Raw genomic sequence first — 15,582 nt, forward strand, 5'->3', positions numbered from 1 at the left:
GCAAACAATGCAGCAATACAGAGAAAATTGCTGAATTAGAGTTAACTTTTAAAATGGAGCTGGAAATGGCATCAGTGATAGAGAGCGCCAAGAATTGCACCCAGGACTGCAAAGTGCTCAGAACAATGAGGCCCACCAGCTAGGGCAGGAACCTGCGAGCAGCAGCGGCGCCACGAGTGAAGGCGTTGGTTTAAGTCGACGGAACAACACAGAAGCCTGAAGAGCCACAAAGAATCGAAGATTTAAACAACAGCCTAGGAGCAACATAGAGTGCTATCGATGCGGGGGAGCTCACTGCCCAGAAACATGTAGATTTAGAGAAGCCGAGTGCTTCATGTGTGGGAAAAAGGGACATTTGAGGCACACGGGAGAAAACAAGCAGGGCCTGCCCAGTAACAGCAGAGTAAATAATCCATCCCCAGTGTATAGAATGGAGGACGGCCCAGCGGGTAACAGAATGTTTTGTTGCTGGATTATGTGAAAGCAGGCAGGGTTGCTCCCATCATAATGGTGTTGTTAATGAACGGCCAGCCACTGAAGGTGGAAGCAGATATGGGGGTGTCAGCTACGGCCATGAGCAAACATGTCTACCGGTATCTCCAAGAAGGGGTTCAACCCCTGAGGTTGAAGACTGGCTACATATACCCGACAGGCCATGAAAAGAGTGACCATGATTCCAGTGGGTTAGACAGCAATCTGCACAGCTACCATTGAAAGTGGTGTCGGGCCAAGGACCAGGTTTAATGTGGTGTGATTGATTCGAAGAGATCAAGTTGAACTGGCAGGAAATTTGATCCCTTTCACCTTACGAGCTATGTTTAACTTCTTCTTGTAAATTGTGACGGGTAGAAGACTTGAAGAATATTGTGTTCTAAGTATTGGGCAATTTAAGGATTAAAAGCCTGGGGTAAGAGTGTGTTTGACTGCAGTGATCATGTTTTTATCAAAAATAATTCAGTTTTGCAGGGCCTGGGTGTTTTCAGCAGCCAGAAGGTGAAATTGACAAAGGAATGTGTTTTTCAGTCTCGGCTAATGGACTGCGGTTTGGCTGGGAAAGTCCCTGGGGAGTTAAAGTGCTTTTATCGCAGAGGGTTGTGAGTCTTCGGAACTCTCTTCCTCAAAAGCTGATTGAAGCAGAGTTTGTGAATATTTTTAAGGGAGAGGTAGAGAGATTCTTGATAAGCAAGGGAGTGAAAACTCATTGGAGGTAGATGGAAGGTTGCAATCAGATCAGCCATGAACCTATTGAATGGAGTAGGCTCGAGGGGCCGAGTGGTCGGCTCCTGTTCCTAACCTGGATGTTCATATTCATGCGATGGAACCTCTTTACAATATTGGCGTGACAAAGTTTGCTTCTATATGACTGCAATAAAATTAAAGTTAATTATATTATTATATGGTCAAACACCATGATGCTGATTCAAAGGTCTTGATGGACCATTGGTGGCCTACATATGCCTCAGTAAAAGCTCTCAGTGAACCAAATCACCAGTTGCTCAGTAACCCTGTTAGGGATGGAACCCAATGGAGGACAGATGTCCCACGAGGCCCTCGTTTGTCAGCCCACAGCACTTTGTAGCTGTGGAACGGGAAGGGTGAAGCATGTCACCAATGCATTTTTGGTGTGGAAGTGCGAGTGGGGCTGGGTGGGGATGCGGGTCGTGCACCTTGCCCTTCCGTGTTATCTTACCCATGATTTGCGAGATTCACGCACTTGAGGAAAAGGTCTAAACCTTCCAGAATATTCTGGAGAGATGGGCACCCGTTTGAAGCTCTTTAAAAAGTTTCACCAAGTGCCGGGGAACTTAAACAAATTCAAATACGGATGCGTGGCTGCCACCCAAGGGAGTCGGAAGGTGAGGCTTGTGTCCGTGGATGAGCAAATATTTCTGCCTCTCTTGGGTCAAGCATCCAGGTGGGAGGAAGTAGGGTGTGTTTGAGAAGGGAACAGTGCGAATTATGGTGGTTCATGACCATTCCAAGCTGAAGTTACAACTTGCCTGCGATGCATCATCTTACGGGCTTGGTGCAATTGTCTTGCACATAATGGGGGCCTGGGTTGAAGCAGTGGGTTTTAAACTCCTGCTGCGCCTTTCCCATTGGCTGAGCCCTCGCCCACTCAAGAGGGAAGTTCATATTCCATGAAACTCACAGGGAGCTCTACTGATGATCCCCCGTTTCCTTCGTGGCCACCATAACATTCTTCTCCCCTCAAGTCCGTTTCTCTCCCAGTCTCCCCGCTGCCAGCAAATTCATAGAATCATAGAATTTACAGTGCAGAAAGAGGCAATTCGGCCCATCGAGTCGCACCGGCCCTTATAAAGAGCACCCTACTCAAGCCTACATATCTACCCTATCCCCATAACCCAGTAACCCCCACTTAACCTTTTTGGACACTAAGGGTAATTTAGCATGGACAATCCACCTAACCCGCGCATCTTCGGACTGTGGGAGGAAACCGGAGCACCCGGAGGAAACCCACGCAGACATGGGGAGAACATGCAGACTCCGCACGCACAGTGACACAAGCCGAGAATCGAGTTTGGGACCCTGGTACTGTGAAGCAACAGTGTTAACCACTGTGCTACCGTGCCACCCATATTAGTCCGAGGCCAAGGTCGGCACAGAGCCCTCGCCCGATCCTGGCAGCGACGAACTACATGGCCGGTAATGAGGTTTGCTCAGGGGTGGACTTCCTGCTCCTGATCCAGCTGTTTTTTCACGACCTTACCCTGGACCTTCATTTTGTATGACACAGACCTCATTTTCTCCTGGGACCTCTGAGTTCTGACGTTCCTCACGTAAACCTGACTGCCTGTTTCGAATATTCTTTGCGTTCTTGCAGAGTGGGAATTTCAGTTCTGGTTCTCTTGTGGCGACTTCACGGGCGCAATTCTCCGACCCCCACGCCAGGTGGGAGAATCGCGGGAGTGCCGGGCGATTGCCGCCACGCCGCCCTGGCACCCGCACGCAATTCTCCCACCTCCCCCCGAAACGGCGTGCCGCATTGTACGACAGGCCGCTCGGAGAATCCCCGCTCGCTGTTTCTAACGGTCGAGCGGCGATTCTCCGGCCCGGATGGGCCGAGCGGCCTGCCCAATCCGACGGGTTCACGCGGCGCCAACCACAACTGGTCGCTGCCTGCGTGAACAGCGCGCGAACGCTGGGTGTGCTGCCTGTGGGGGGGGGGAAGGAAGGATCGAGCACCAGGGGGTCCCTCAGTAGGGGTCTGGCCCACGATCGGTGCCCACCGATCAGCAGGCCGGCGTCTCTAAAGGGTGCACTTTCATGTGGCGCCGGCCAACCTGCGCATGCGCGGGTGACGTCATGTACGCACCTCCGGCTGTGTAATTTACGCGCCGCCGCTTTGACGTGGCGCCAAGGCCCGGCGCGCGTATTTGATGCAGCGTCGCTCCTAGCCCCCTGGGGGTGGGAGAGTAGGGGGCGAGGAGCGGCCTCCGACGCCGGAGTGAAACACTCCAGTTTTCACTCCGCCATTGGCATTTAGTCTCCCGATGGGAGAATTTCGCCCCACATTCCCCACCAGGTTTGGGAATAGTAGGCTAGTCTTATACGAAGCCTCTGTCCCGTTAACAGTTCCTTTGGGGAAATTCCTGTTGTGTGGGGAGTGGATCCTCGTCGAATAAAATTCAGGCCAATACGGTCTCAATGGTTGTTTCTTCATGCCAGTTTTAAAAGTCCGCACTGCCCGTTCTGCCAGCTTGATGGCAGGTGATAAGGTATAGTTCTGTTGTGTCCGAGGCCATTGGATAGCATGGAGTTGTGTAACTCACTGATGCCCTTTTGGGAAGGAAAGCTGCCATCCTTACCAGGTCTACCCTACATGTGACTCCAGACTCACAACGATGCCGTTGACTATTAAGTGCCTTCTGAAATGGCCGAGCAAGCCTCTCAGTTTACGGGCAATTAGCGTTGGGTAACAAATGCTGGCCCAGCCCATTAAAAAATGAAGAGATTAAAAATCCAATTGTGGCAATTGTAAGGTTGATCAATCATTTTTGGGTAGAATGCGCTTCCTGAATCTCTAGTTTTTATTTTCAAAGTCTGAAAGATGAACTGCATTCCAGCTGTATCATATTTTACTCTGTCCAATTTTAGTTCAGTTGAAACAGGATAATACACACATGTACCCAATAATTCTTTCCAGCGATGCCACCTCCTGTGAGCAAGCCAAAATCTGAGGAACAGAAATGCAAAGTTGATTACACTGGCCAAAAGTTGTCTCGGATAGCGTGTCACAAGGCATGATCTGTGGGCTCATGTGATGTTGCCAACTGCTCAAGCTGTGGTCGCGTCAGTTTATGACTTAACCTGATCCCTGTCAATGGACAGAACATTAGAAATCTCTGCCAACCAGCACGCTGTCCATCATTCAGCAGCTCTGGTACCTTCACAGAAACTAAACATTCAGAAAGTTAACTACCCCAGTGCAACTCTCATTTCCAAAGTGATTGAACCATCAGTGCCCATCATCAAGATGTATTTTCTTTGTTTGGAGTTTCCAGTTTATTCGATAAAATATTACATAATTATCGACTGCACTTGAGGGGTAATGTTACTAATTGAAGGCTTGAAGAGTTGTACTATTGGACACCATCAAGATCAGGAGCAGAGATGTACGGGGCCCATAAATACCGGCATTAGCCATTGTGTCAATTTCCTGATCCCATTCCCAGCGTCAACCATTTTGGCTGAGGTCGATTCAGGGATAGGAGCCAATGAGGCTCATCAAGGCCCTTGTTTAAAATAGGTATTGGAAACCGACAGGAATTTTCCAGTCGGACTACAATTACCTGGCAGGGTGGGGCTGGAGAGGTGGGTGGGGAGGTGGTGGGATGCGGAAGGGGGAGAGGGGGCTGATCATCTACCCGGAGGCGGGTGCCCAGGGCAAGCCGGGGCTACGAGCACTCCACGTGTGCCTTCCTGTCCCAGGGGGAGACTGGACCACCAAGAATGGTGGCCTGGATGCTTTTTCTGACCGTTAGTTAATTATTCTTAAAAGAGGTCACCGTCTTGTTGAAGTGTTTTCTCAGTTCATTGCAGGCGAGAGCTCCTCTGAAGCTAGAAGGCCTCTGACTGGCCCTCCAGCTAGAGACCACCACCATCTTTAATCTGACAGGGAACCTGTCCCCATGACAATGAAGCATTTGCACTGGTCAAAAATCCAGTGAGTGACTGTTGCCACTCAGGGAGTGACCCGGGGCCAGGATCGAAACCGGGACCTCGCGCCGTGAGGCAGCAATGCTAACCACTACACCACTGTGCCACCTACAACCAATGTTGAATATAAAATACGATTTTGCATTTCTCTTGACACTTTCCGTTCTTGTTGCCGAACCTGCTTGGGCAGCCATTTTATTCATCCTTGTGTGGTTTAAAATAAATACATATATAAATGATTGACTGCGCATTCATAATACAATGGACATGACACAGCTTGGTGAATTATGTATGTTACCTTCCCATTCACAGCCGATGAAGAGCTTTTGGAGTAAAGTCACAATTCTACTGGAGGTGGGGCAGTGCGGTGGCGCAGTGGGTTAGCCCTGCAGTCTCACAGCGCCGAGGTCCCAGGTTCGATCCCAGCTCTGGGTCACTGTCCGTGTGGCGTTTGCAATTCTCCCCGTGTTTGCGTGGGTTTCGCCCCCACAACCCAAAGATGTGCAGGCTAGGTGGGTTGGCCTCACTAAATTGCCCCTTAATTGGAAAAAATTAATTGGGCACTCTAAAAAAAAATTTTAATTAAAAAAAACAATTGTAATCTAGGAAACGTGACAATCAAGTTGTGCACAGAAAGGTGCCACAATTACAAATTTGATAATGACCTCTTTTCTAATGGAGATACGATTGTTTTAGAATATAGTGAATTCCAGAAAATTAATAAACCAACGCATCAGCTATATCTTTTAAAATCCTATGGTGTAGACCATCAGGTTCAAAGGCTTTTCAACCCATTTAATTAGAACCAAGTACTATTATTTTGTTCCCCCTTACTTCCAGAATGTTTTTTTGTGTCATTTCTAGGGAGGCGATTGCAAAGTACAATTTAATGTCCCTCCCAGCTCCCTTTTCTCCATTTTAATTGCTCCTGTCTCTGTCTCTATGGGACCCACGTTTACTTTTGTTGATCTTTCTTTTTACATACCTGTGGTGGTATGCATCACCGTAAATACACAAGGGGTTAATGTAAATACACTACAACTAAATAAACACTCGAGGGAGCACCGGAGATGTCATGATATGTAAATATGCAGCTAATGAACATTTAGAACAGGACACAACCAATTAGCAGTCAAGACACCCAGAGGTGGCATTACCACAAGGGGGCATTACACAACCCATATAAAAGGACAGGGCACACTTGCTCTGTCTCTTTCCACAGATAGACATCTAGAGAGTACATCAGGGTTGATCAGAAGCATCACACCCAGCACGTGGCTTAGAGCAGACTGGTTAGTTAGACTGAGTTACTACAGTTTGATTAGCAGGAGAGTCGAACTCAAGTAGGAGAATTGTTAACTGTTCAATAAATGTGTTAAACCTATCTCCGAGTTGGGAGCTTCCTTTGTCAAAGCATACATCAAGGAAGCAGCTTATGCTACATGAAGAAGCATAATACAACAATACCTATAGAAGCTCTTAGAATCTATCTTTATGTCACTCACATGTTAACTCTCAGATTCTATTTTCTCTTCCTTTACCGATTTCTTGGTCATTTTTTACTGAATTTGAAAATATTCCCAATCCCCAGGCTTACTGCTCTTTAGATCAACTTTTCTTTTGAAAATGAAATGAAAATCGCTTTATTGTCACGAGTAGGCTTCAATGAAGTTACTGTGAAAAGCCCCTAGTCACCATATTCCAGCGCCTGTCCAGGGAGGCTGGTACGGGAATCGAACCGTGCTGCTGGCCTGCTTGGTCTGCTTTAAAAGCCAGTAATTTAGCCCAGTGAGCTAAACCAGCCCCTAACTAAACCAGCCCCTTACTATTCATAACTTCTTTTGTTTGCCACAGCTGAACCACTTTTGCCCTGTGGATTTTACCCTTAAGAGATTCACTGAGGGTTACGAATTATTTTTTAAAATGTTTGTCACTCCTCAGCCACCATTGTATCTTTTAATCAGGTTTTCCTATCTACATCGACCAATTTTCTCTTTGTATCTCCGTAGATCTCTTTTGTTCAGATTCAAGACCCTAATAGATGACTTAAAATTATCAGTCAATACAACATTTTTCACATATTATGATCACTCTTTCCTAGAGGCTCCTTTACTGCACGGTTATTAATTAGCGCTGTCTCATTGCACAAAACTAGATCCAAAATAACCAGTTGGTCCAAAGGTTCAATGACACACTGGTCAAGAAAATGGGCCAGGATTCCCAGCATAGAGGAGTGGCACCCACCGGAATTCTCCGCAGCTTTAGAGGCTAGGCCAGGGGTGGGCAAACTTTTCCGTGCAAGGGCCACATTCAGAAATTCACAATTCACAAAGGGCCGCATAGTATATTAAGTAAAATAATTACTTCACCCGGTTATGATTCTGGGCGCCTCATATAGAACATAGAACAGTACAGCACAGAACAGGCCCTTCGGCCCTCGACGTTGTGCCGAGCAATGATCACCCTACTCAAGTCAACATATCCACCCTATACCAGTAAGTAACCCAACAGCCCCCCCCCCCATTAACCTTAAAAGAAAAATTTAAAAAAAAAAAAAAAAATTTTTTTTAAAGAATTTATTATTTTTTTTTTAATGACTTGGTGGGCCGCAGAAATACCTTTGGCGGGCCGCATGCGGCCCACGGGCCGTAGTTTGCCCACCCCTGGGCTAGGCCCACGCCGGAGTGGTTTCTGCTACACCGACTGGCGGCAAAACCGGCGCCAATGGCCTTTGGCACTACGCCACCCGGCATCGGGGATGGCCGAAAGGCCTCCGCCGGTCCGAGCATACACCGGTGCATCAGCGGCTGCTGACGTCACCACCGGCACATGCGTGGAAGGGGGGGTCTCTTCCGCCTCTGCCATGGTGGAGGCCGTGGCGGTGGCGGAAGAAAAAGAGTGCCCCCACGGCACTGGCCCGCCCGCCGATCGGTGGGCCCCGATCGTTGGCCAGGCCACCGTGGGGGCACCCCCCGGGGTCCGATCGCCCTCGCCCCCACCCCCCAGGACCCCGGGGGCCCGCTCGTGCTGCCAATCCCGCCAACACCAGAGGTTGTTTAAACCATGTCGGCGGGAGAGGCCTGTCAGCAGCGGGACTTCGGCCCATCACGGGCCGGAGAATCGCCGCGGGGGGCACGCCGATCTGCGGGGCGTGATTCCCGCTGCTGCCGATTCCCGGGTGGCAGAGAATTCTGGCCCCGGGCAATTCCCCGACCCTGCGGGGGGTCGGAGAATTCCGCCCATGATCTTGAATGCCTTCTTTGAATTTCTCCTCTGCACTATTAGTGAAATTGTGGATTGCTCGGTCTCTATGAAGATCAAAGTGCCCCGTGATTACTCTGATTATATGCATAAATGTTTAATGTTAGATTCTTAAGTGTTTTTCAAATATTTTGCGCTTCACATTATTTTATCATTGTAAATTAGGACAGCACGGTGGTGCAGTGTGTTAGCCCTGCTGCCTCACGGTGCCGAGGTCCCAAGTTCGACCCCGGCTCTGTGTCTCTGTCCGTGTGGAGTTTGCACATATTCTCCCCGTGTTTGCGTGGGTTTCGCCCCCACAACCCAAAGATGTGCAGTGTAGATGGATTGGCCACACTAAATTGCCCCATTAATTGGAAAAAATGAATTGGGTACTCTAAATTTATATTTTAAAAATTGTAAATCAATATACATGTTGCTGTTGTCTAGGAAATCTTATCTGTGCTTAATATTGGCCAATCTGATCTTAAGTGTGGCATTGTACCATGAAACTATATTCAATCTACAAGAAGAATACTGTGTTACAGTTATCATTAATCTTTAAGTCAAGGACTTCTGCAAGGGCAGAGTGCTGCAGAAATATACTGATCAGATCATGGGAGCTGTGGCTCAGTGGGTAGCACTCTTGTGTATGATTCATAAAGGTTGTAAGTTCAAGTCCCGTTCCAGATGATGGGACTGACACTTCCATGTGAAGGGAATGCTGCTGGCTTTGAGAAGGGACATTAGACTATGATTGCGTCTGCCCTCGCAGGTTGGTGCAATAGATACCGCGTCATTACTTGAAGGAGAACAGTAGAGTTCTCTTGGTGTGCTGGTCTAACATCGCTGAAACAGATTGCCTGCACCCTTGCCACGTTGCAGTTTGAGGAAGTTGACTGTGCGCATATTGGCCACCATATTTCCCTACATTATAGGCATAGATGCACTTCAAAGGTACTTCATTGGCGATAAAACATTTTGAGATATCCTGAGGTTGTTAAAGGCGCTATATAAATGTAACAGTTGAAAGAAAAGGCATTGGCCCCTGAAATTTCTGGGCTTTTACCACAACCTGTTACGGTTCACTGACCCTATGAAGATGATCACAGCGCTGTATTGTAACTCAAGCACAGGTTAATGTAGATTAGGAAGACTAAGATTGTGGTCTGTCATTCACTGCTCCATTCCAGGCAGCACTATGGACCCCCATCCATCTCACTCAAATCCAGCGATCATAATAGACTTTGCCTTTTCTGATCTCGTATCACCGTTAGAAAAGAGATCATTGTAATGATATGTATATATCTAGATAACTAAAGGGTTAATTATTACATCTCAGTGTAACACAACCACTAAAGGACACCACTAGTTCACACAATAAATAAGAACACCAAGAGGGTCTTGGTCTCTCTCTCTCTCTGTCTCTCATCCAACCAGGAGTGACTAGACAGGAGAGTGTAAGGGCAGCAGGGTAGCACAGTGGTTATCACAATTGCTTCACAGCTCCAGGGTGCCAGGTTCGATTCCCGGCTTGGGTCACTGTCTGTGCGGAGTCTGCACGTTCTCCCCGTGTCTGCGTGGGTTTCCTCCGGGTGCTCCGGTTTCCTCCCACAGACCAAAGACGTACAGGTTAGGTGGATTGGCCATGATAAATTGCCCTTAGTGTCCAAAAAGATCAGGTGGGGTTACTGGGTTACGGGGATAGGGTGGAAGTGAGGGCTTAAGTAGGGTGCTCTTTCCAAGAGCCGAAGCAGACTCGATGGACCAAATGGCCTCCTTCTGCACTGTAAATTCTATTCATGATCTATGTAAGATATATAGATCACAGCATAGTTTAGCATGCGTAGTTTGAATTAGTTAATACTTTAATATAAATTACTTGATTACTAGTTATAGTTCTGTGGAGTGTGCAAACTCAATATTAATCAATTGTTACTCAATAAATTAGTTCGCTTTAAGTTGAAGGCTCGTGGTTTCTTCAGAATCACACCATCAACCCATTCTTGATAAGAAGCAAAGAGTGACGAGATATATTACTAAAAGAGTAATATAACAGTAATTATCAAATTTTTAATTGTGGCAACTTTCGTGCACAACTTGGCTATCCAGCTCCCTACATTACAATTGTGACTTTGCTCCAAAGGCACTTCATTGGCTATGAAGATTTCTGGGGTGATGTGAAAAGCCACGGCCGGGATTCTTCAAAATGGCGGCTAAATGTTGATGCCGGCGTAACGGAATGTTTCCCGCCGGCATCAACGGGACTCTTTGCCCAGCAATTCTGTGGCCCACAGGGGGCCAGCATTACGGTGGAGTACTCCACGCTGCTCGTGGACCCACACAGCGGGCCAGTGCGGTGGCCCCCAATCACGGGCTTGGCCATCGTGGAGGCCCCCCCCCCATCCAGAGACTGATCCCCCCCCCCTCACCAGGACGGCCACCACAGCCGCGACGCCGAGCTCCCGCCGGGTGGAACCATACGTGAACCACGCTGGCGGGAAGTCGACCGCGGAGAATCGCCGCAGGGGCCTCTTTCAACAGATCCCGACTGCCGCCGCACGACTACGCCTGCGCCGATTCTCCGGCCGCCGGAGGTTCGCGTCCTGGTGTCAGACGATCGCGGGACTGATGCCCCATTCTCCCCGCCCCGAGTGCGATTTTGGCACGGAGGCTCAGAGAATCCCAGTCCATACAGCTGCAAATCTTTCTCTTTCGAGCTTTCTTGAGGCCTGGGTCAAGTGCCCCTTGCATTTCTACTGATTGTAAAGAATGGGCCATTTTTCAATGAACCTGTAGAACCTGTAGATAGTGTTAGATGGTTGAGTGGTTCAGAGTGGAGGCTGCAAGATTATAGCTTCCTGTGCTCCTGTCCAACAATATTCCATTCCAGATGTACATCCGCTTACCTTACCTTCATAGAAAAAAATACAAGATTTGAACAAAAGACCAGGAACATTCTACAGGCCTCATTATGTATAGTTGGAGTCTTTTGTTTTGTCATTTGCCAAAGCACATTTTTTGATGCACTGCACATGGAGGAACAACTTGTGCGCTGGCACATGCACCTTGGGAGAGGGCGTCTGGGGGCTCGTTGAGCTTGCCAGGGCGATACAAGATCTCGTAATTATAGGTGGAGAGCTCGATTCTCCACCTCAAGATTTTATCATTTTTGATCTTGCCCCGCTGCGTGTTGTTAAACGTGAAGGCTACCGACCGTTGGTCAGTGAGGAGAGTGAACCTCCTGCCGGCCAGGTAATGCCTCCAGTGCCGCACCGCTTCAACGATTGCCTGGGCCTCCTTTTCAACAGACGAATGTCGAATTTCGGAGGCATGGAGGGTGCGGGAAAAGAATGTCACGGGTCTGCCTGCCTGGTTTAGAGTGGCGGCAAGGGCGACATCTGAAGCGTCGCTTTCTACTTGAAAGGGCAGTGACTCATCTACTGCGTGCATCCCGGCCTTGGCTATGTCTGCTCTAATACGGGCGAAGGCATGTTGTGCCTCGGCCGTGCGGGGAAATTGAGTGGACTGTATCAGTGGCCGGGCCTTGTCCGCGTATTGTGGGACCTACTGGGCGTAGTAAGAAAAGAACCCCAGGCAGCGTTTGAGGGCCTTGGGGCAGTGGGGGAGGGGGAACTCCATGAGGGGGCGCATGCGGTCGGGATCGGGCCCAAGGAGTCCGTTTTGGACTATGTAGCCGAGGATGGCCAAGCGGTTAGTGCTGAACACGCACTTCTCCTTGTTGTAAGTGAGGTTGAGGTGATATGCGGTGTGGAGAAATTTGGCAAGGTTGACGTCATGGTCCTGCTGGTCATGGCCGCAGATGGTGACATTATCTAAGTACGGAAACGTGGCCCGCAGTCCGTACCGGTCAACCATTCGGTCCATTTCTCTTTGGAATACCGAGACCCCGTTAGTGACGCCGAAGGGAACCCTAAGAAATTGATAGAGGCGACCGTCCGCCTCGAAGGCAGTGTAGGGACGGTCCGATTTACGGATGGGGAGCTGGTGGTATGCGGATTTAAGATCAATCGTTGAGAAGACCCGGTATTGTGCAATCTGATTGACCATATCAGCTATGCTAGGGAGGGGGTACGCGTCGAGCTGCGTGTACCGATTGATGGTCTGGCTGTAGTCCACGACCATCCTGTGTTTCTCCCCAGTTTTAACCACCACCACTTGGGCTCTCCAGGGGCTGTTGCTGGCCTCGATAATATCCTCCCGAATCAGCTGCTGGACCTCGGACCTGATGAAGGTCTTGTCCTGGGCGCTGTACCGTCTGCTCCTGGTGGCGACGGGCTTGCAATCCACAGTCAGATTGGCAAAGAGGGAGGGAGTGTCAACCTTGAGGGTTGTGAGGCCGCAAACGGTGAGTGGGGGTAGGGGCCCGCCGAATTTGAGGGTGAGACTCTGGAGGTTACATTGAAAATCCAGGCCCAGTAATAGTGTAGCACAGAGATTGGGGAGAACGTACAGGTGGAAACCGCTGAATTCAACGCCTTGCACGGTGAGGTTGACCAAACAGAAACCTCGGATCGGGACAGAGTGGGATCCGGAGGCCAGGGAGATCCGCTGGTTGCCGGGATGGACCGCGAGGGAGCAGCGCCTTACCGTGTCCGGGTGGATGAAGCTATCGGTGCTCCCGGAGTCGAGTAGGCAGGAGGTCGCGTGGCCGTTGATTAGCACCGTCGTCGAAGCGGTGGCCAGGTTGTGAGGACGGGACTGGTCCAGCGTCATGGAGGCGAGCAGCTGGGCGTGCGTCCGAGGAGTCTGATGAGGAGCGGCAGTGACCCGGGTCCAGCGGTCCAGTCCCAAGGGGGAGACAAAATGGTGGCGATGGCGATGTCCGAAGGACCTGTGGGGGAGAAGATGGCGGCGCCCATGCAGCGCACATTGCGGGCGCGGGGCAAGATGGCGGCGCCCATTGGCCGCACGTGGACCTGGGGGAAGAAGATGGCGCCGCCCATGGTGGAATGGCTGCTCAGGAGAAGCCATGCATATTTATACGGCTCCTTGTGGGCGGAGCTAGCCGGCAGGGGCTACCGGCGAACCTGTAGTATAGGTACTACTGTACATCCCCTAATATAGGCACACACACAATTACACAGTGGATCACCACAACACTTACAAAATCCATTATGAAATCTGTCTATAAACCCCTCAGTCTAATAGACCTATTTTAAGTGACCTTTTCCACGTGCTGTATGGAGATGTCACCTGGTCCTCTTGCCTCCATTGTCCCGCCCCCCTGTTCCATTTCTGGGTGAGTTCCCGCAAAATCATCATCTGCAAACTGAAATTCTACGACCGGAGTTGGAAAGGTTTTGGAAAGGAGGTTCATATTGCAGTGAATAAAATGGTGGACAGTTGCTTCAATGACACAACCTTGCCTGACTCTAATGCTCATAAAATGAAAGTTCTGCATGTTGAACCACAGAATCAGAAGGAGGCCATTTGTCCCATCATGTCTGCACCGGCCCTTGGATAGAGCACTCTACTTCTTTTTCATTTCAGAGTACCCAATTATTTTTTTTCCAATTAAGGGGCAATTTAGCGTGGCCAATCCACATACCCTGCAGATCTTTGTTGTGGGGGTGCAACCCACGCAGACTTGGGGAGAATGTGCAAACTCCACATGGACAGTGACCCAGGGCCAGGATTTGAACCTGGGTCCTCAGTGGCGTAATCCCAGTGCTGACCACTGCACCCTAAGAGCACCCCACTTAGCCCAAGCCTCCAACTTATCCCTGTAACATAGTAACCGCACCTCACCTTTTGAAAATGAAAATCACTTATTGTCACGAGTAGGCTTCAATGAAGTTACTGTGAAAAGCCCCTAGTCGCCACATTTCGGCACCTGTCCGGGGAGGCTAGTACGGGAATCGAACCGTGCTGCTGGCCTGCTTGGTCTGCTTTAAAAGCCAGCGATTTAGCCCAGTGAGCTAAACCAGCCCCTTTTCATTAGACCGTCTGTAATATGGAAATATTTAAAACACTCCCCTCTCTTGAACAAAGCTGAATTTACCTGGTGTCCACTTTGGTCTACCTGGTGATATTTATACCTTCCTTAGTACTCCCCTGCTAGGTGTGACAGCCCAGCCCACACTGTACCGCACATGTGATGACTGCACACTGCTCTTATTTCCCAGATCACCCCAAATCCACCATTCATTTGTATGCTGCTTGAATATTTTATGGCCACCACCACTTCTTTGGACCTGGAAACTTTCTACAAGCCCCAATTTGAGAACTCTACGAGAAAATTATAATACTTTAATTCTCAGCAGCTCCATGATGACAACCATGCGCGACTCCTCAGATACTCAAAGAGTCCATGCCAATATGCAGTAAGACATGGACAACATTCAGGCTTGAAGTTGTGGCAAGTTACATTTGTGCCTCAGAAGTGCCAGGCAATGATGATCTCCAAGTAGACAGGATCCAGCTATATCCCCTTGACATTAAGAGCAATAGCAACTCAATTACAAAGTCAATCTGTTCTCCATGGTCAGGGGCTGGTTTAGCTCACTGAGCTAAATCGTTGGCTTTTAAAGCAGACTAAGCAGGCCACCAGCACGGTTCGATTCCTATACCAGCCTCCCCGGACAGGCGCCGGAATGTGGCGACTAGGGGCTTTTCACAGTAACTTCATTGAAGCCTACTCGTGACAATAAGCGATTTTCATTTTTCAAATTCAATAGTTTCATTATTTGACTATCAAAGAACCCTAGCAAAACTGGAGTCAATGAGAATCAGCGGGGCAATTTCTCCGCTAATTGGATTCATAACTAGCACAATGGAAGATGGTTATGGTGGTTGGAGGTCACTCATCTTCACCCCACCACATCATTGCAGGAGTTCCCTGGGTACTGTCCGAGACCCAACTATCTTCACCTGCTTCATCAATGACCTTCCTCCCATCATAAGGTTAGAAGTGGCGATATGAGAGTCACTGGCAAGACCCAGCTTCTGTTGCCCATGCCCTCATTTCCCTTGAACTGAGTGGCTTGCTAGACCATTTCAGAGGGGCAGTTAAGAGTCAACCACATTGCTGCAGATCTGGAGTCACATGTAGGCCAGACCAGGGAAGGATGGCATATTTGGAAAAAAGAAATGAAATAAAAATCGCTTATTGTCACAAGTAGGCTTCAAATGAAGTTA

This window comes from Scyliorhinus canicula, chromosome 13 (genome assembly GCF_902713615.1).
Source record: "Scyliorhinus canicula chromosome 13, sScyCan1.1, whole genome shotgun sequence".
Lineage (NCBI taxonomy): Eukaryota > Metazoa > Chordata > Chondrichthyes > Carcharhiniformes > Scyliorhinidae > Scyliorhinus > Scyliorhinus canicula.